We start from the raw sequence: 22,532 nt of genomic DNA on the forward strand, positions 1-22,532 counted from the left end.
GCTTGTGCCCATTAGAGAAGCATGTTGGTGCCAGACTAGACTTGACTTCACTTCTAAGTATATGTACTTAGCATTATGATCATTTGTTGATATTGGAACCATTGCATTTCAAACAAATTTAAATCTAGCTAAAAACTTCACATTCCTTTTATTGGATTAGGAGGGAGGGAGTTTTTGTATTTTGTTTTAGGGAGGGAGGGGCAGAGGCAGAGGGAGAGAATCTCAAGCAGGTTCCATGTCCGGCACAGAGCTGGAGCTGGATCTCACCATCCTGAGACCATGACCTGAACTGAAATCAAGAGTTGGACGTTTCCCCGACTGAGTCACCCAGGTGCTCCCCTTTCATTGGATATTGAGATAACTACAACCTCTCTCTTTCTTTCTTTCTTTTCTTTTCTCTTTTCTTTTCTTTTCTTTTCTTTTCTTTTCTTTTCTTTCTTTTCTTTTTCTTTCTCTTTTTCTTTCCCTCTCTCTCCTTTCTTTCCCTCTCTCTCCTTTCTTTCTTTCTTTCTTTCTTTCTTTCTTTCTTTCTTTCTTTCTTTCTTTCCTTTCTTTCCTTTCTTTCTTTCTTTTCTCTTTCTTCTACAGCTCCTTCTCAACTTTTCTGGTTGTTCCAAGCCAGGGTTTTCAGGTAAATTTTCTCTTCTTCCTTACACTTTTCAATACTGTCTTTTTGGTCTTATTCTATGTTAATCATCCTTGTTCTTCATGTACCTGTGTTTTGAGGGTAAGCCATCACATATATACATATTTCAAGTGAGCACTCAGTGTTAAAACAAGCAATAATGCATATTTAGAGACGCCGGAGACTTGCGAGCACACCTCATGCAACGTATCACTGGCCCACTTTTCTCCTAGCTGGTTCTCGCCATCGTGCAGGCAAATATCATGCTCTCAGTTACACGGATCAGTTTCCCGGAGCCGCCATAACACATTACCACAACCCGGGTGACAGTTTTATTTTCTCACAACTCCGGAGGCCCGAAGTCCAAATTCAAGGTGTTGACAGAGTTGTTTCCTTCTGAGGGTTGGAGGGAGGATCTGTTCCATGCCTCTCTCCTGGCCTGTGGTAGCTGCTGCCAATCTCTGACACTCATTGGCCTGTAGACAGATCACTGTCGTCTCTGCCTCTCTCCCCATGTTGACGTCTTGTGGGCACATCTTCTGCCCCTTCTCTTTCCTCATGACCCCCGGCCTTGGTTTTGGGGGCAACCTTTTGCAGGGTGTCCTCATCTTGAGATCTTGAGGTAACTCTACAAAGTTCTTCTTTTTCCAAATCAGGCCACCTCCCAGGTTCCAGGGGACCTAAGTTTTTGAGGGGCGTGTTTCAACACCCTATAGCATAATTTAAGCAATCTTTGTTGTTATGGAATGATGATGATGGATTTTATTTAATTGTTGATAACCCCTTGTTAAATGGCCCATGTGGTTGGGACTATGGTCAGTGGCTGTGAGAGTTTTACTCTGTTTGAAATTAACTTATTTTTATTGACTCTGTGACCTTGGTTGTACTAGTTGAATGCCCCATGAGAAAAAGTACTTTGATTAGACAGACAAGTTCACAGGAAAAAGTGACTGAAAAAACCCAACAGTATTCATTTTGGCTTGCCCTCACAGGCAATCTAACTCTTAACAAGTCAACTTCTTTATAGTAACCACAGTGTGAAAACATTCATAAATTACACAAATTCTCAGAGTGAGAAAGTGGAATTTACCTATAGGGAAAAACAGAAATGCAAATTTTTTTCTATAGTTTATTGTCCCTGTAGCAAGAGAAGATGATCATCCCCACCTCCTACCTTAACTACAATACACCAACACACACACACACACACACACACACACTCCAACACCAATACACATACACACATACACTATACTTAGACTAGATACCCAAAGTGATTTCAAGCAATTCACATCTATGGATGCAGTAAATAGTAATTAAAAAACAATGAATTTATTTCTGTTATTTCTTCCTTTTAGTATACTCCAGGCTCTGTTTTTAACCTTTCATTATTGCTCATTTAATTAAGAAAAATGATGCCACATTTCTTTTACATAATATACCATTCCCTAGCAAATGTAAGGGGATCTTGGCACACAAGGCTATTGTTTTTCTTTTCACTGTTCTTTCTGTCCAGAACTGAGCAACATGAATCCCAATTATTTTACCCACAGAGAAATGAAAGTTGAAATCAGAGCCTTCATGCACATGCCTACCTGAGGGTTTTGGATCATTAGATGAAACTGCATGACTTTAATAATTGAGTTTATACACACTACCAGAATTTTACTATTATTGTTTCTGTTAGCATCTGCTGGCTTTTTGTTTGTTTCTTTTAAATAATACCAAAGCTTCTGCTAAAGTGTGGGTGACCCTTCATAGACCTGAGTCAGTGTCAAAAACTAGTTCTTTCTGGAGCTTCTTGTGTGGTCAACTATAATTTCTATTCATAGACCCACAGGGCACACTTCCAGGTTCAAAATGTACACCTTCTACAGTCTGACCCTTCAAGGAGCTATAAAAACATAAATACATTTCTTTGGAGAAAATTCTCTGCTACAGCATGGTCCCTTGAAACTGTCCAACTTGATCTGTGATTCCTGCTGAGATATGCATTACATCATGGTCTATTTTCGGCTTGTTACATTAATCAAAACCTATGCCATTTATTAAACAGCTTCCTGCAGCTCAGGCATTTGAAATGAAGAGTGCCAGCAAGCAGCTGCCAAACACCATGAACGAAAGAGGTGGGCTGGATTTGAGAAATGTACAAATTGAATTTCAAGTGACTGAGCAGCCTCTTTATCTCTTGGTGACACAACCGGGGACCAGGACCATGTTCTCAAGGAAATGAAACCCAGAGCCATGGTTCAATCATGGGGTGGTTACCGTGGCCCTGCCCAGCAGTCTTTCTGGAACCGTTGATGAGTGTGACCTTTACAAAAATGCACAAAGCCTTGATTTCTGCACGGTTAACCTTTACAAGCCGGAACCCCTCTGTGAAACCTACCCACAGCAGAGGGAAGCTTCAGAATCAAAACAGACACATGCACATCTCATGAAAGAGTGACTACAGACACGCACATGCACACACGTATTCGCAGAGGATGAAGACATTGAACCCATTCTCAATGCTTCTCTCAACTGTGTGTTTTCTGGCATTGACATGCCTCTTCCCCTGCAGCAGGAAAGCACCAGTACCCAGTGCATTGTCAGTCCTGTACTGAACTTGCTTCACTTCACAACAGGCTGGGCAGAAACTGGCAGTGAGAATGGAAAATACATACATTTGGGAATTGCCAAGAGTCACTGAGACCATGTACTCACTGTTAAATACCATCCAAGGGTACCTACTAAGAGAAGGACACCATAGGAAACCGACAGCCTTAACTTCCACCACCGGTCAAACCAGGAAAACCGTTTTGGTTGAACAGCATGTCAAACGCAGGGGGGAGTCCTGGTGAGGGTAGGGGGCACGGAGCTTTATGCCAGCGACTATAGCAATAGCCTTAACCTATCACGACAACAAATCACAGTTCCTTCCTTGGCACCTATCTGCTTTGAAGAATATTTTGTTTTGAGCGAATCTAATTGTCCTCATTATTATATATCGATTCAGATCACAGGCATCATTCAGAAAAGGTTACTGTAGCTTATCTAACCCTCTTTTCATACCTAGTTCTAGCCGTCGTATTTTCAGTATTAATGTTCTTCTCTTGACTAAGTTCTTTGTGTACTTGATCACGTGATTTGCCGAGCAAGCCTATGAAGCAATTAGAATAGGCTAAGTTATTATTATTGATGAGAAGGCTGAAGTCCAAAGAGGTTAAAGAGCATGTCAAAGGTCAACATGGCAAATCACTAGTAATCCTGGAAACGTTAACCTTTCTTTTCTGGGATTTCTATGAACAATGAGAGGGATAAGGCAGTAAGGTTATGGGGGAAACCAGCGACTTCAAAAGACACTTTGATTCATCTTCATAGAGTCTCAAATCTGCAGCTTCCTGTTTACCACATTCACTTTAGAATCCTTGTCAAAGTGCAGGAAACCCCTGAGCTGCAAACACGCAGCTTAGAAATGATCTTGCCATCCAAACACCTGCCTTCTGGTTGCTCTTTTACTGGCAAGTGATCAACCATGGAGAAACTGTGGGGAGGGGGCTGGGCAAACTTTCAGAGACTCAGTTTAGAGGTAAAAAAGGAAAAAAAAAAAAAAGAAAAAGAAAAAAAGGAGGGAGGATATGCTACAAAAGAATAAAGAAGAAGAGGTGACCTCCATAGTCATTCACTCATTCCCGCAGCCACTGTGGGACAGGCAGAGAGAGTGCCACAGGAGAGAGTCCGTGAGATTCATGAACCCCTTTCAGTTCTTTCTCGTGTTTGAGGCACTACGCTAGGTGCTGGGAATACAGATCCAAGACTGTCTATAAATAACTCGAAGCAGAGACTGGGTGTGAAGAATGCTACTAGGAAAGTACAAGGGAAATTAGACCACAGAGGTTGGAAAGTCTGTGTCTGGCTGAGGCAACCAGGGAAGGCTTTGTGTCCAGGGATGGGGCCGTGATGGATGAGCTGGGCTCCAGACAAGTGCCAGTTCTCAGGAGTCAGCCTAATGAGGTAGGACTCTCTTGATTCCGATTTCAAACCCAAAGGGTTTTTCGTGTCCAGTCGCTTTCAGGAAATGTAAAATACACAAAGCAATGGTCACAGTGTGAGACAAATTCATACTAGTACATCTTAGTCCCTTGTCTATACCGGGTGGGTATTATCACTCATTTTCCCCAGTGTTCCCCAAAGTAGACATGATAGTATCATTTTACAGATAAGGAAACTGAGTCTCAAAAAGACTAAGGTGCTTCACTTGCACCAGAAGTGGGCAAGCAATGCAGTTATCTTCAAGTAAAGTGCCAAACAAATGAATAATGCTCACACAAATCACAACGTGCAGCCCTAACGGCTATTTAGAGAAGTACAGTTCTCGAATCTTCCATAGAAAAACGCTGGGAAATGGTGAGCTCCTGCCAGTGTGCGTAACCCCTCTTTCAAAGCTTTCACGTATGATGCAAACCTTTCCGAAATACATTTTCTTTGCTGTAAGACAGTGTCCTACAGCAAAGTGTGGCTTTGTGTGGTTTCTCTCCCTCCTCACTGTTCGAGGTATGGGGACATCTGTCCCAAAGACAGGATTTAGCTTGACTTCTTTTTTAAGATTTATTTATTTATTCATTCATTCACTCATGATAGACACACACACACACACAGAGAGAGAGAGAGAGATAGAGGCAGAGACACAGGCAGAGGGAGAAGCAGGCTCCAGGCAGGGAGCCCGATGCGGGACTCGATCCCGGGTCTCCAGGATCGCGCCCTGGGCCGAAGGCAGGCGCTAAACCGCTGAGCCACCCAGGGATCCCTAGCTTGACTTTAAAAATGAGAGTGTGTAGGGTGTAGGCAAATGTGAAGGCCGAGCCCACTTGAGTGATTGGTGATCGTCCTGGGGAAAAGTAAGCGAAACGGATGACTCTGGCCTATGTCTTCCGGGGCACCTCAGTGTATCAGCTGTTCAGAGTTATGATTCCAGAAGATGACTCCTCCTTCAAGGCTGCCCCATGGCTTGGGCTGTGCTGCTTTAAATTTTGGGTCTCTAGGAGATCTGTACAAGCAACTTTCTTTGAGTCTTCAAAGTAAAGCCAAATGCTCGGTCCTCAGCGGGAAAGTGACTTTAATTAATTCTGGATGACCTTTCCATTGAAAAGCAAAACACTGCCCCGAGGCTTTCAGAAAGGTTAGGTTATACCTTTTCCCTCTTACTGTTACGAGGCCATGTTAGTGTTTCTCACACCAAGTCTCTGCCTCCTGTGTTCTTGTGGGTGAGCGCGCCGTTTAATAAAGGACAAACAAAATAAAACAAGCAAGCAAGCAAAAAAGCCCTGTCGGTAGCCAATTAACTCCTCGATTCTAGCAAGAGCTAAACCAGAGTATAAAATCTTCCATCACAATAAAATATGACTAAAGACCTCATCAATACTCATTTAGCAAATGCTTCGAAGTGGACCATCTTTTTCTAATACTTACGAATTCCATTATTTCTTATTTCAGTGAACATGCTAGGGGGGAAAAAAGTAAGTGAAATGGGATTAGGTTTGCCATTTGTCATTTACTCAGAGTAGAATTCCGGTCTGACATGCGGGCACTCATACCCAGAGCTTAATGCTTTTAGTAATTATAAGGATCATGTAGCGTCTGTTGATTGGTGGGGGGAAAAATCTTTATTAACTGCTCAGAAATAGTTAATTCTTCATTAGTCAGAGCACTGCACTAGAGGCTGCTGCCTGTGAACCATGGATTAGAGTTTATGATAGTAATAACCTCCCTGAAAAAACATTTGTTACTATACTTAATGACCAGATTTTAGTGCATTAACCTTCCCTGGGAGGTCAACCTAACAAAATGGATGTTAACTGCTTGTAACAACCAATTCCTCTGAAATTAATATTTAGATGCCTTTGGTGTCAAAAAACCTTCCTTCCATATCAGGGCATTAAAAACACTTCTAAATTATTAATAGCAGGCAGACTTCAATGCCTGAAAGATTTCCATTGCGATGCTCTTTATCCTCGGCCTCTTCCTATTTTCTCCAACAGAGTTCTCTTCTGCAGGAACAAGGCAGGCATTCAGGGAAATTAGGTCTCAAAAATGCATGTGAGTCAACAATGCACTGCAGTTTTGAAAAGGTCACTCTTGAAGTTCAACAGAAATAAACATAATAGGAGTGTGAGAGGCGATGCGGAGCGTGCAATGGGAAGCTGACGGGGACAGACTCCCGCCAGGCCTGAGGCTGGGCAGCCACGGCCTCCTCGCCACCTGTCAGGAGCTCCTTAACCCTGTTTTTGCATCCCTGCTGCAACTGACCTGCTGGCGCGGCTCTAAGGCCCTTCCCTCCCCTCCCCGCACACCCCCGCCCCCTCCAAACTGGAAACAAACCACATTGATGTCAAAAGAGCTCGGAACGATTTCCTTCCCAAGCAATCCCAGAATATAAAACATGTTCTGAAAAGCTGCACCGTCCCCTGGAGAAATTTTATGATTTGGTTACTGCAGCGTGTGCTGCTGCTTGGCCAGGGTAGCTTTGAGTCTGTGCCAAACAATGAAGCAATGCTATTATTAGCTCTCCCATTCAATGGGGACAAAGCAGCCCGTGTTTCTATTTTCAGCCCGGGCTCCTCCGGCGCAAGAGATAGGCCGAAGCTTCATCTCAGGACCCACACTGTACCAGGAGGGCAAAGTGGGCATCTGTGGCCAAGACACGCCACGGGGCGTGAGCATGAAAATGTTTCCATGGTCTGACTTTTTGGGCAGAGGAAAAGAGAGACAGCCAAAGCCTTGCCTGCTGAAACTTGTTTCTTTTCTTTAAAGATTTTATTCATTCCAGATAGAAAAAAGCATGAGCTGGGGGGGTGCAGAGGGTTGGGGAGCAGAGGGAGGGGGAGAAGCAGACTCCCTGCCTGCCAGCAGGAAGCCCAACACAGGGCCCAGAGGGGCTCCATCCCAGGGCCCCCGGATCATGACCTGAGCCCAAGGCAGACGCTTGCGTTCAGCCACCCAAGTGCCCCGAAACTTCCTATTTCAACAGAGGCTTAACCACTCGAGTTGGCACCGTACCCCTGGAATATCAGTGGTGAACCTGCCATGTTTGTTAATTTTTTAATTAATTTTCCCAGATCACAAGGACACAGTAACTTCTGTGACTCCATCATTTCCATTGGTCTGTGCGCAGGCACAAAATTGATAGGCCAGCACCACACAGAGCAGGGGCCTGGGTGATAAGAGTGGACACGTAAAATGTATACAAGGGCCTCTTCTTCATGGCCCGGTCAGTTAGAAGCCCGGCAGCAAGGTTTCCAGAGGAGCCAAGCAGCTTGTGGGCATTCTGGGCTTTGTAAATTGAGCTATAACTGACAGGCCTTTTGTTAGGTTCAGCTGTACAGTGTAATAATTTGATTTTTGTAAGTACTGAGAAATGATCACCATGATTACTCGAGTTCACGCCTGTCCCCATAAGTGGTTACAAAACTTGTTTTTCTTGTGATGAAAACTTTTAAGATTTATTCTCTTAGCAACTTTTAAATATATCCTATTATCAACTACAGCTGCCATGCTGTAGTTTATACTCCCTTGACTTATTTTACAGCTGGATGTTTTCACCTATTTCGCCTACCCCATGCCCCCACAAAACCCCAGCTTCTGGCAACCACCAATCTGCTCTCTGTATCAGTGATCTTGGTTTGGGTATTGTTTGGTTTTAAGATTCTACACGTAAAGGAAATAATATGGTATTTGTCTCTCTCTGGCATTTGTCTTTATCTTGCTTAGGGTAATGCCCTCCAAGGCATTCCTTAGTGCAAGGACGACCAAGTTGTCACAAATGGCAAGATTTCCTTCTTTTTATAGCTCAACAATATTCCATTATATATAAAATATATATATATATATATATAACACATTCTCTTTATCCACTCATCTGCTTGGTGGAGACTTAGGCTGTTTCCATGTCTGGGCTATTGTAAACAATGCAGTAGTGAACATAGGGATGCATCTATTTTTTTTGCATATTTTTTTTATTAGAGTTCGATTTTCCAACATATAGCATAACACCCAGTGCTCATCCCATCAAGTGCCCCCTCAGTGCCCGTCACGCCCACCTCCCCTTCCACTACCCCTTGTTTGTTTCCCAGAGTTACAAGTCTCTCATGTTATGTCAACCTCTCTGATTTTTCCCACTCATTTCTCTCCTTTCCCCTTTATTCTCTTTCACTATTTTTTATATTCCCCGAATGAATGAGCCCATATAATGTTTGTCCTTCTCCGATTGACTTACTTCACTCAGCATAATACCCTCCAGTTCTACATCCGTCTTTTTTTGAGTTGGTGTTTTCTTTCTTCTTTTCTTTTCTTTCTTTTTTTTTTTTTTTTTTGATAAGTACCCAGAGTGGAAGTGCTGGATTGATCATACATTAGTTTTAGTTTTCTGAGGAACCTCCATATTGTTTTCCATAGCGGCCGCACCAATTTACATTCCGACCAACAGTGCACAAGGGCCTCCTTTTCCCCACATCCTGGATAACATTTGTTATTTCTGTCTTTTTGATAACAGTCATGCATACAAGTGTGAGGTGCTATCTCATTGTGGTTTTGATTTGCATTTCCCTGATGAATAGTGATGCTGAGCATCTTTTCATGTGTCTGTTGGCCATCTGGATGTCTTCTTTGGAGAAATATCCATGTAGGCCCTCTGCCCATTTTTAATGAGACTGTTTATTTTTTTTTGCCATTGACTTGTATGAGTACTTTATATATTCTGGACATTAGCCCCTTATCAATAGGTATATGATTTGCAAAATTCTGTCCCGTTTAGTAGTTGCCTTTTCTTTTTGTTAATCGTTTCTTTTGCTGGGCAGAAGCTTTTTAGTTTGATGAAGTCCCATTTGTTTATTTTTATGTTTGTTGCTTTTGGTTCAAAAAACCATCACTGAGACCAATATCAAGGAGCTTACTGCCTATATTTTCTCCCAGGGGTTTTAGGGTTTCAGGTCTTACATTCAAGTCTTTAATCCATTTTGAGTTAATTTGTGTGTGTGGTATAATATAGTGGTCCAGTTTCATTCTTTTGCATGTAGCTATCTGGCAATTTGTTGAAGAGACTGCCCTTTCCTCATTGTACATTTTTGGCTTCTTTGTTGAAAATTAGTTGATATATATATATATATATATATATATATATACACACTTATTTCTGTGCTGTTTATTCTGCGCCATTGATCTATGTGTTTTATACTGTTTTGATTACTATTGTTTGGTAACATAGTTTGAAAGCATGACAACTCTGGTTTTGTTGTTCTTTCTTAAGATCGCTTCGGCTACTTGTGTCTTTCTTGGTCCCAAGCAAATTTTAGGATTTTTGTTTTATTTCTGTGAAAAATCATCATTGGGATCTTAAGATTTATTTATGTCTTTGTTGGGGGGGGAGCAGGCAGGGGGAGAGAATCTTCGGGAGACTCTGCACTGAGTAGGTTTCTACACCTACATGGAGCTTAATCCCACAACCCACGAGATCATGACCCGAGCCAAAATGAAGAATCTGATGCTCAATCAATTACGCCACCCAGACGCCCCACCATTTGAATTCTGATAGGGATGCAATGAATCTGTAGGCTGCTTTGGGTAATATAAATAGGGCATTCTTTTTTTTTTTTTTTTTTAAGATTTTTATTTATTTAGAGGATGAGTGAGAGAGAGAGAGAGCAGGGAGAAGGGCAGAGGGACAAAGAATCTCAAGCAGACTCTGCACTGTGCGCAGAGCCTGATGCAGGGCTTGATTTCATGACCCTGAGATCATGACCTGTGCCAAAATTAAGAGTCAGACGCTTAACCAGGTGAGTCTCCCAAGAAACTGGGCATTCTTGATTTTTCTTATTCCTTGTGGATATTTTTGTAATATTGGAAATGAAGTACGGACAGGAGTTCATCAAAAATTTTGGCATGTTTCCATTAGTAAACAAGATTGGCTATCTGACCATTCAGGTAAGACAGGTTGCGTATAATAATGATTTTAATTTAATAGACAGATTCTTCCTTGTTTTGGGAATACTTGGGAATTGAGAGGTTGCAATGCCATTGCATATATATTATTCCTCTTTCCTACTGTAGCATTTTCACTTTGTTTATATCGTCTTAGGAAAACATTTTTTGCAACCAGGAAATAATTTTTTCTTTTAAACTGTGACAAGTTTCACCTTTTTAACAAAGGCATTTAGGAAAAGATCTCCTTTCAAATATAAAACTGAAATGTAACCTGTACATATTTTTCCTGCCCTCTCCCCTGTCATTTTCCATGGAAATATCATTTGTTGGTGGCTGGGAGCCAGCTCTTAGACACGGGATTTTCAATGGTAGGAATGATTAAAATATAGTTATTGCCTTGGACTGCTTTATCTGTAAACTGATAAGATTTCTGAAAGCTATTTAATTATCATGTGAATCATTAACTTCATTATGTTTACAGAGAATATGTTATCTCCCCTGCTTCTTGGGAACAGGGGATCCTTCATCAGTGACCCGGAATGGTTGCTGAGTGTGATGCAGGTAATGTACCTGTGCAATTTATTAGTGCCAGGTAGAGTTTTAAATCAGCATGTTGATTGTAGTGTTGTTCACTTAATGAACTTCTATGCACTGCTTCCTGAAAACCCCTTTATGGTTTCTGTTGGCTCCATATGGCATTCTGATGAGCTTACACTTCTCCTTAAGTGTTTCTATATCAGAAAACAAGAGCAAAGCTAAAACAAAGTGAGTCATCTGGTTTTGTCTTTGCTTTCACTGCATGAGATAATGTGGAGGTGTTAATTACAAGACTTCACTGAGTCTTGACTAATCACAGTGTGCAAACAAATGTATGTCAGGCTCAGCCACAGAGAAGCTTCTACTAATAAGGTAAAACTAGCAATTAGAGCTGACAATGAAGTAATACTTTCCGTTGAATATTCATTAATGAAGTTCTTGTTTGGGAGAAGGGAGGCTTCTGATTGTCCAGATGGAAACCTAGAATAGGAACCCTGGTCATTCCTTTTCAATGAATTAACCACCGTTTGGTGAGCCGGCACACTGGATTAATTCCCTTTTGTACTAATGCATTGACCCTTCGCTTCAAAGGCAGAGCCCTGATGGCCACTGAGATTCCTCAATTCGTGACCTGGGCATAATAGGGACAAATTGAATTCCCAGAAAGAGAAAAATGATAGTGACCACGGAACATCACTAGCTGGAGACACAGCATGTTTTATTGAAATTCTTCACTGCAGCTTCTCGAGTTTCAGGGGATAAAGAGTGCAATGAGCTTACCTCACCCAGTCACAGCACTTGTTCTCATGCTTTCCTTCATTTTCCTTCTTTCTTTTCTTCCCTCCTCTCTTCTCTCTTTTGAAATGTGTCTTTAAGCCCATGAGATCCTCTACTTTCATGCCAAAAAAAAGAAGCCTCCCTGCAACAAAGAGTACTAGGCCTCGACTGCATAATTACTTCTGAAACATGATCATGAGTTATACTACCTGGGCAGTATTTTTTAGTAAAGATGCCCAAATGAGGGACTCCAGGGATGAAAGCATTTCATTTAGGTGGCATTTAGGAGCTCAATGCATATTCTGAGGAGATACAAAGGTGTTTTGTTTCTGTTTTTGTTTTGGGGGGAGAATTGCAAGAAAACAAAAATCTTCCTTTGGAATGAATGCTCAGAATGTCAAAATTTTAGAATGGATCCTGACCCGCATAAAATAAAACCAATCTTCTGTTTTGACTTTGTTAAGTGGCTCTGTGCCCAGATTAAAAAACCACAGTCTTAGCCTTCTTTGCAGTTAGAGACAGCTATGTAACACACATCTGGCCAATGGTGTATATAAGAGGAAGTTAGTTAAATCTCCTTAAATAGGAGCAAAGCGACCAGGAGGCACACATTTTGTTGTTCTGTGTTCTCCTGCAGTGGCTGGAACCCAGGAGCCCTTTTGCAGTAGACCGTACGGAAGAAGTGAAGAGATTCTTAGAGCCAACAATATGGTCCTCTGGACTTCTCTTTATGTGTGGATCCCTCCCTCCCTCCTCTTCCCAATAGTTAAGCTTCTAATTTCGAGGTCTTTGATGTGCACAGCCAAATGCAATTCCTAAATGAAATGGGGTGTGGTATCAGAACTGGTGGGGGCGTACGAGTAGGAAAGGATGCTTCAAGAAACAGAACCTAAAACATCTCACTTGCTTAATGGAAGAGGTGGGGCAGTGAAGGCAGTATTACAGGCAGGGAGGGCCAGTTGATCCATGTTACACAGGGCAAAACGCTTATTTCAGACTCCTGAAAAGCAGTGTACTGACTCCTAAGTGATACAGAATGTTGGCATATGCTAAGCCCTTCTTATTGCTTTTAGCAGAGCTCTAATGGGGAGATGAGCTAACTCAGGAGACACACAGTCTCCAGCAAAGTGGATGAAAATTCAGCACTTCCCAGAGAGGTGCCTTTGCCCAAGACCTGCAATTGAAGTTGTTTGAGACCTCCAAAATTTACAGCCTTTTGTTAATTAGGGTATCTGACCGCTAGAAAAGAAACCAAGAATATGATGTAAAATAGAAAAACAGAAGCTTAGCTCTTTCTCCTGTAACAGTCTAAGTGTAAGCAGGATAAGCTGTAAGGTATGCGGTTTCACGTTGCCTTTCTATCTTAGGACTTTCTGAATCTGCAAGGTATTGTCTTGTCCCAGGGATCTGAGAGGCCTCTCCACCACACTGGCATTTCAGCTGATAGGAAGGGGAAAAGAGGGAGTGAAAGGGCACTTTCCTGTCTTTAGAAGCATATGATGGGAGGGGCGCCAGGGTGGTTTAGTCAGGTAAGTGTCTGCCTTAGGCTTAGGTCATGATTCCAGAATCCTGGGATCAAGCTCTGAGTTGGGTTCCCTGCTCAGCAGAGAATCTCCCTCTCCCTCTCCCCCTCCTCCTGCTTGTGTGTGCTTTCTCTCTCAAATAAGGAAATAAAATCTAAAAAAAAAAAAAAAAACACTAGAAGTAGCACATGTTCTTTTTGCATGTAACTTATTAGACAGAATTTAGTTATATAGCTATCCCTAATCATAAGATCTTTCATTTGGGCCACCATGTGCTCATTTCTTTCTTTCTTTTTTCTTTTTTTTTTTTTTTTTCATGTGCTCATTTCTAAGCTTTGGTTTCTATTATTATGGAGGGTGCAAAGAACTGATATTTTCTCCCTTGCAGGGTTGAAAATCCAACTTCGCCTCCACCTCAAGTGGAAACTATTACAAGTCAAGGACCATACGTTTGGTTTCCTCTTCTGTTCTTCTGACAATCCAGCCTCAAAAAGCTGCCTACACCAATCTTAAATTCCTCAGGGCTTCACTTTTTTTTTTTTTAATGTAACTTTAATAAGATGGCAATACATTATATTTTGCTCTTCTATTAGGGCAAAGTTTATGCTGTTGGAATGATCTTTAGCAGTTTCAATCAGGAAAAATAAAACTGAAAAAAATCTTTTGAAGATATCTAGGATAGTGGAAATGTCTCAAGGTTTAGTCTAATTGGAATCTGGAATTCTATATCTGAAGATTCTATTGCATTGACTGAGTTCAGGAGCAGGGATCCTGGGACGTTTTATTCTGTCTTGAAAGAGGCACATTGCCAATTCTCTAAACAATGAATGAACTCTACATTTGTCAAACAATTTAACTGCCATGAAATGAATATAATTCATAACTAGTTCTAAAAAGGAACAATTTACTGCAACTTCACCAGATTGTAACAATATTCCTGGACTTCTAGAAGCATCCTATTAAATAGTAAAAAGAAAAAAAAAAAACTTAAAAAAATCGGCATACTGGGGGAAAATTTGGCCTATCTTTTTTTAAAGAAGAATCACACATTGATTCAATAAGTGAACAGATACATTGTTACAGGATGTTTACAGAAGCATTATTCACAATACTAAAAAATTGCAAGCAAATTAAATATCCATCAATAAGGGACTATCTAGGAAATATATGGTGTATCTATGCCAAAAAATTCCTACCCAACCCTTAAAAAAGAGGAACTAGATCCATGTGGAAGTACAGTCAAAATATAACATTTTATCTAGTTATATTACTAGATATAATATTGAAACATTATATGTATCATTCAAATTCATTTCTGTAACAAAGAACAAATAAGGAAGCATATAAATATAACTGTATAAGCATATAAGTTTCTGGAGGCATATACCAGCAGCTACCAATAATGTTTACAACTAGATAGAGAACTGATTGTTCCGGTATGAGGAAGGCAGGACTCTCTCCTTTTACTTTGTAATCTTCTGTGTTCAATGGACTTTTGCTTCAAATTTACATTTCGTTTTAAATAGAAAAAAAAAAAAAAGTTACCCAAACCTATAAAACTAATGTTGTTCTAACGCATGTGGTCTATAGACATTGCACGGAGTACTTATCCTAAGAAATTATGGAAGGGGAGTCTAATCTGAATCCTGCTTCCCTTTGCTTTACATTGCTGAAGAGACTAAGCCTAATATTGCTTCTAATGGTACAGCCTTAGCCAGAACTTGCCAGAGAAGAAACCACCAGTAATTTCCTGCCTTATCTGCAGAGTGAAGAGCAGTTTAAGATACCTACCTCATGCTCATTTGACAACCCAGAAATTTATTTTTTAAAAAGTTCCTATTTTATCAAATGTAACATGCTCAATCAACCAGACTTCAAATTTAAAATGAATATCCGTGGGATTCCTGGGTGGCTTAGCGTTTTAGAGCCTGCCTTCAGCCCAGGGCATGATGCTGGAGTCCTGGGATCGAGTCCCACGTCGGGTTCCCTGCATGGAGCAGCTTCTCCCTTTGCCTGTGTCTCTGCCTCTCTGTGTGTCTCTCATGAATAAATAAATAAATAATCTTAAAAAAAATGAATGTCCGCTAGGTACAATTTCTGCTCATTTTAGGAATTAAGAGTATATTCTTCTCATGAGACCATGTGGCTGAAGTCTGGAGAAGCATGAGTTTGAATCTGTGTGTCGACTCAGGAAAGGGGCCCACAGTAGCCTCACTATTCCTCGGAGGGTCAGAGGTCACAACACAGACGTGTATGTTTCAGAGGAGTTTCCTAACGGCCACACATATCGTTATGGTAAAAGGCCAATCATGGAGCATCCGCTAAGTCCGAGGCCCCCTGCCAGGACAGGGAGAAGACATAAACTCTTGGCATCCGAGACTTTAGAATCTAGTTGGAGGAGACAGGACTTCTGCATTCATAACAAAAACATTCTATGTCAATATACTGCAATATTCATTTCTGTCCTTCAGAAACTGAGAGCTAGCTCTGGTCTATAAAAACTCCGGTCTATGTAAACTCTTTGAATCTAATTTGCAGACAAGGAAGGGCAAGAATTGCTCAACAGTAATAGCACTTCCCACTGATTAGATACCTACTAGGGTTTCCAGGCATTCTCTCTAAATTTCCTATGGATCCTGCAGACGTGGGTGCCATTGTCTTCATTTTTCCAGAGGAATAAAGTGAGGTTGTGTACAAGTTAGTGACTGAGTCAGGAATCAACCACGGAGCACAGGTTCTTTGAACCTCTGAGCTGTAACGCTTTGTAATCTTAATGAAGGGGAAGAGAGATGGGGAGGGGTGGGGAAAATCTTTAAACTCCTCTCTTTTTCCTCCTTGCAACACTTGAAAAAGAGACACAGGACAAAAGAAGAATGCACGTTCCGTATGCACAATTCTTTGCAGCCCTCTGACGAAGTACCTCAAAAGCTAAGCTCCCATCAATCCTGGCGAGATAGGATCGGCAGAGCACAGTGCTGAAATGAATGGCTTAAAAGAACAGCAGAGACCAAAGAACTTTTTATGCAGAGAAACCCCAAATCTGGGGCAAAGCCCTCCTGTTCATTTTATCACACAAAAGGTAGGTAGTGCTGCCTGTCAAGGTAATGCATTACTACACTATTTGGAAAAACTACAGTTCTAATTAGATGAGCAAATAAATGTTCATTTCAATTTATTAATATAGCTGTAGGCCTTGTTACAATTTATCTCTTGGTTCTGAGGCCAATCCATCTCGAGCTGGGAATCATTGTGGTGAAGTAACAGGTTTTAATAATGGATACGGGCGGTGAATTATTCAGGCAGAAGGGAGCAAAAGCCTTGATGCCTTCACTCACTTCTTTAATTAACTGTGAGATGCTGACGAGTCTGGGCTGTCTCGAGGCTTTCTAAGTTTATCTCCGTCAGAACTGTGAATTTTTCCTGAGCCACAGATATGTTGTGTTCAGGCCCATCCTTATCTATCCATCACCATTTTGTCCTCTTTTAGTCTGAATTCTGTGTCTGCTTAAACATTTTCACACCGGTTCTAGAGCAATGAACACTTGCCTTGCTGAAACCCACAGCTCTGTTCTGCTGGGCTTCTGGATGAGATTTGAAACACAAGAAAATCTGAAATATTTCAATCCCCCTTTAAGTCTGGAAACCCAACCAATAAACAAAGCAGAATCCAGTTCTGGTCACTTAAGCCCATTTAGTTTGGTCTAAAGCCATTTATTTTGGCGGCTGAGAAACAGATGAGCTCCTAGAAAAGAATTTTTAGAGCCTCCATTTAACGTGGCATGAAACAAACACAACTAAAACTCTTACCAAATGGAGGTTGCGTTATTTGCACAGAACAGGGTATGTTATTTATGGAGCTTTGCAAAGTGCCCAAGTGATTCCTGTAAATAAAAGCCTCTCAAAGCTTGGCACTAAACACACAACAGAACATGTCCACATCTGGTGAATTTTCTCTTTTGCCTAACACAAGATTTTCTGATTGGGAAATACATCCAGCCTGTAGATAGTCCCAGTGTAAAATCAATAGTTTTGCTGCGAACACATTAATAATGTGCTTAGATAATTGATTGCCCTTATTTGGACAATCTATTTTGCTATTACCCGTTACTATGAAAGTTTGTGTTTTTTTGTTTTTTTTTTTTAAAGGTGCACATAAACTGTTGGATGGCAATTTACTTATGCTGTGACAAGAGAGTTCCTCTTTCAATTTTGTCACATCAGAGAGAAAGTAAGAAGCTGGGGGAGGTCTGAGCTTACCACTTCTTGGTAGAAATTGAATCACCATTTCTATAAATCAAAAGTCATGTTAAAAGCTCCGTGAAGTAAACAATGATGTATATGAATTAGCAGCACAACCAGAGTCAATACAAATCAAAGTGGCTTTATGAAGGTATTGATGTGTTCAGCTCTTCTAAGGTTGAATACATTTAAGTATTTATCCCCCAGGGCATTGTTGATCTAAATGAATCTATTCACTTTGAAACCAGACAGTGGTTGCAGTGAGACACACTGCTACACACACTGACCCCAATGGGGCGCTTCCCCAAACCGAGTAACCCCAACTGTGGCCAGATGCTCAGTGTAAACCAAAATTAAATGCACGACAACCCGGGGCCAAGACATTTATATAAAGAAGAGGCTACCTTTGTATTTGGTTTTCTTATATATTAATTTTTTCAACATTTTCTTGGAGGGAAAGGCAACATAGATGTATTTTCTAAGGATTCAGCCAAGGAGGACCATGTGGACGCTTCACTGTATCCTGATTTAACTTCACCCAGGCCTTTAAGAGACTGAATCTGTATCTAGGAGTTGCATCAGTACATCCATCCGGTTACTGGATACTCACCAATTCAGCCTGGGCCACAGGCATACTGGCTTGTCTGAGACGCGAGTTTCTTATTGTACTGAAAGGTCATATTTTTAAAAAATCAGATATTACAGACATCCTGTTAGGATTTACTAGATTAGTCTTAAAAAATGTAAAACATCAGATTGTGATCGCATGACTATGAAGACAAAACAGGAAACATACTTCCACGAACTTTCTGGCACCCGCGGCATATTCAGAGTTGAGGCAAGTCATCCCTTTGGGCCTCTGTGAAGTTCAGAAGGGAGCTCATTGCACAGAGGACACACACTGGAATTCTTGCCTGCCACCCCCCCCCCCCCCCCAGAGAGTATTGGAACATCTAACTTTGTCTCTGAAAGGACTGGCCTCAAATTATCTGACCAAGGGCACTTCCAGGAGCCCAGCCCTCAAAAAGCACACTGAGAAATGAAACATAAACTGGTAAGTGGGTGGAAGTCATTCATCTTTTAAAGCCCATAAAAAGGGGAGAATTGTAAATTAAAATGTCTACAATAGGTTCAACACCTCTCTCTCGGCCCCTCCCCTCCTTTTGTCATGGAGCAGCATTCAAGTGTGGGAATGTTTCTCTTAAACATGTGTAAATCACACATTTGGTCATGCCGTACCAGGAGCCCAGGACCAAGGGGCCAGGCGCAGGGAGGCAGAGGATATTAAATACCGGCCCAGCCGTTTGTTAATGAAACATTTACGCAAGCAGTTTATGTGGTTGTAATAAAAAGGGGGGCCTCTTTCATCACACCCTTTCATTACTTAGCACAGTCTTTAAGAGGATTAATGTGTGTGTTGTGGGGTGGGGGTGGGGGGAGAATGTGCTTATCAGTTGAGTCTCAGGATCGGGTAATGCTGAGTTCTTAATAGATTGCCTCTGGATTTAGGATTACTGCCATGCAAATTCTTGCAGGCTTTCAAAAGAAGAGAAAGCAGTTTGTTTTCTCCCCTTGGACAAGCAGGGCTATTGACTTTGTGATGACATGACCTGGGATTCAGTGTACTCATACCAGTCCCTTCTCCTGCTGTTCCACACAGATGGGCTCGTTTTATTCATTTATTTATCTGGGCTACTGGTGGCCAGTGTCTCAACATATGCGTCGATCCCACTGTCACTATGATTAAGAAGCAGCGGATGGCATGAGGAAGGTGACGACCAAGGGGCTTTTATGATGTTCATATCAAGCATCCTAGCAAGAAGAGGAAGCCATCGAGAAGACAGATCCACTTTTTTTTTTTTTTTTTTTAAGAAGCTGTGTGTTCTCAGCACCTCATTTTCTGAAAGGTTTCCCAACAGCTCAGATAAACTACATATTTTGGAGGACACTGAAGCGAATAAGTGGCCCTTTTATGTTGCTGGGAAGTTAGAGGCAGCTTTTGTTGGCCATCTTGTGAAAGAGTAGAGTACTGATGGATCATGCTGCTTGAGGTCCTGTGACTTCCCACTATTTTTAGCACAAGGAAGATGTTAGTTGTAACAGTGTACAATGGACTAATCAGCCATAATAGAACTCACACTGTTTTTTACTTCACATTGCACTTATTATGTGCCTTGAATGTAAACAGCTCTTTGCTTCTGACAAAGATGGCAGTTTGCCACGGTGGGATTCAGCTTTCTCTAAAGCTCAGCAAACAAGGAATAGAAACAAGCCTGAGGACTCTGAAAAAGCAATTGTTTGAATATATGTCACTTGCAGCCCTAGACAAAATTATTTTTGTTACTTGTATCCTTTCTTCCCTATTTTGCGCTTGGAATCAGCAAGCATTCATATAGGCCAGTTTTCCATGTATGGAAATTATTTCTATTATTTCTCCACCCACATTTAAGAAGTCAAGAAATCACATTTTATAGAAAGCCTTGAAGGATGGCATCCATGTACATTTAACGCTCGTCGTGAAATATGTGGAACTCAGTGTAGTAACATAAAGCTTGATCATATAAGCGGATAAAAGATATTCTACTTAAAATTACACCCAACACCAAAAAGAAGTTTATTGTGCCGTACCATCTGTATGTACCATTAGCAGATTCAATAGTTTGCTCTCAAAACAGATTTAGAGCAATTTACTATAAAGTAAATTGTTGTTGGCTAGCCTTCCTACATTGTTAGCATCCTATGATTTTCCAGCCATGCTGGTGCATTTAAAAGCGTTTAGAATTTTTATCACAGTGATACATGCTCCTGATAAAAACAATCAAATTGTATAAGACGGTTTATAAAGAAAAGTATCCCCTGTACCTCCCTCCATGCCCAGACCCATTTCCTGCAGCAACTTCTAATCTTTCTGGGGTTTTTTTTTGTTGTTGTTTTTTTAGCTCTTGCGGGAATTACCTTCTAAATTCTAAATAAATAATACGCTTATAATGATTTCTCTTGATTCAGTCAACAAATGGTTCAACAAATATTTATTGTGTGCCTATTATTTGCCAGACGCTGTTCTAAGGCTGTGATTCAACAGCCAAAGAAATGGACCAAATGTCGTCATATTCTGCAGTGGGGGGGTCAGGGGTGGTGAGAAGAAGCAAGTAGTAAATAACATCAATGAACAACTTCTTCAGTATATTAAAATGTAAAAACTGCTATCAAATAAAGGAAACAGGAAAGGTAGACCAAGGGAGATGGTTTGCAGTTTAGAACAGGATGTTTATGGATAACCTAACTAAGAATGTGATATTTGAGTAACGACGTGAAGGAGGCCATACAGTAAACCGTGAGTCCAGGCAGGAGGAGGAACAAGTGAAAAGACCCTAAGATAGGAGCATGCCTGGCTGGCTAATGGGATATAAGTGAAATCAGTATATCCCTCCCAAGTGTTGCTCCTTAAAGGATGGGCTTCTATTCCTTTGGGTCTTTTTCACCTATCCTCCTAGTTTGGAAAAGGTGAGATTTAGACAATTATCTGAGACACCCAAATGGGAGCCCCTTGTCAGAGATGACAGAACTATCATTTTAGTCCTGGATTATTAACTGTATGAGAAATTAACTTATTGTTTTTTAAGTAAGCAAAAAAAATTTTTTTTAATAAATAAATCTGCACGTAGTAACTGTTCCTTTAGGAGTGTATTAGTTTTCTATTGCCACACAACCAATTATATTAAGATGTAGAAGCTGAAATCTATACAAATGTGTTATCTCATCATTTATTTGAATTGGAGGAAACAGCTTAACTTTTTGCTAACATCTCTCATGAGGTGGCAGTCAGGCTATCCTCTAGGGCTATAGTTATCCTCAAGACTCAACTGGGGCTGAAAGACCTGCTTTCAAGCTCAGGGACCTGGTGGTTGTCAAGCTTCAGTTTTTTGCAGGCTGTTAGCTAGCAAGTCTCAGATCCTCTCGTGCTATTGACTGAGCTCCTCACCACACCATGTGGTTCTTTCCATAGGGCTTCCCACAGTCTGGCTGCTTCCTTCCCCCACTGCTAGTGATCCAAGAGAATGACAACAAAGAGCCCAAGAATGTGATGTACAGGTAGTTCCAACTTAGTACTGAACAAGTAAGTCCAGCCCATGCTCTAAGGGAGGGCATCCCACAAGGGCATGGAGGCCAGGAGGCAGAGGTACTCAACGCCACCTACCCAGGAAGAGAAGTCAGGTTGGATCCTCTCTTCATACCACACCCAAATGATTTACAGATGAACACAAAATTGAACTATGAAAATCAAGTCATTTCTAGGAACAGAAGTAGATGTGAACATTTCTTTAGTATCAGAATGGGAAGAATGTCCTACACTTAAGACAACGGAAGCTCTCTATCCTGGGCTGGGTTATCCAGGAAGCAGACACTGCGACAGCGTTAGAAGGGAATAGGCTTTTGTGTAAGCAATATCATGAAAGGAAAAGGGGAGGAAGTGGGATTGGGGAGGGAATGTGGATCTGAAAAAAAGTTGGTAAGCCCCAGGGGAGCTCTGAAATGAACATTTCCCCTTGGTGCCGTCCCAGCTGGTGTGGCCCACCTAGGCCCTGGAACCTACGTGGATAGGGACTGCCCTAAGCATGAGAGTACTTCAGTTTGAAAGCCAAGGAAGGCTCTGAAGGAACTAGCTGTGGGTGGCTGTCTGCTAATGGCAGTGTTTAACGGAGGAGCACATCAATATTTCAAGGAAAATGTCACTGCAGCATCTCCATCTCTGCCACAGTGCACCCCCTGTGCTATGTCCATCAGTGCTCAGACACTCGTAGGGAACAGCTCCTTAGGGCTCTAATAGGCTTTTTTTCCTGAGGAGAAACTGCCCTCAGCCTCCTGCATGAAGC

General features: G+C 41.3%; 1 long non-coding RNA gene across 2 annotated transcripts; it reads left to right on the plus strand.

The window, feature by feature from the left end:
• Positions 1 to 16,251: 16,251 nt before the first annotated feature.
• LOC140640866 (uncharacterized) lies at positions 16,252 to 21,310 on the plus strand. Of its 2 annotated transcripts, XR_012037467.1 has the most exons (4): positions 16,252 to 16,498; positions 17,566 to 17,647; positions 18,113 to 18,712; positions 19,319 to 21,310. It is a non-coding gene; the product is annotated as an uncharacterized lncRNA (long non-coding RNA). The 2 variants fall into 2 exon arrangements; XR_012037466.1 differs by having other exon boundaries at positions 17,566 to 18,712.
• Positions 21,311 to 22,532: the final 1,222 nt, after the last annotated feature.

Source organism: Canis lupus, chromosome 10, assembly GCF_048164855.1.
Source record: "Canis lupus baileyi chromosome 10, mCanLup2.hap1, whole genome shotgun sequence".
In the NCBI taxonomy this organism is placed as follows: Eukaryota; Metazoa; Chordata; class Mammalia; order Carnivora; family Canidae; genus Canis; species Canis lupus.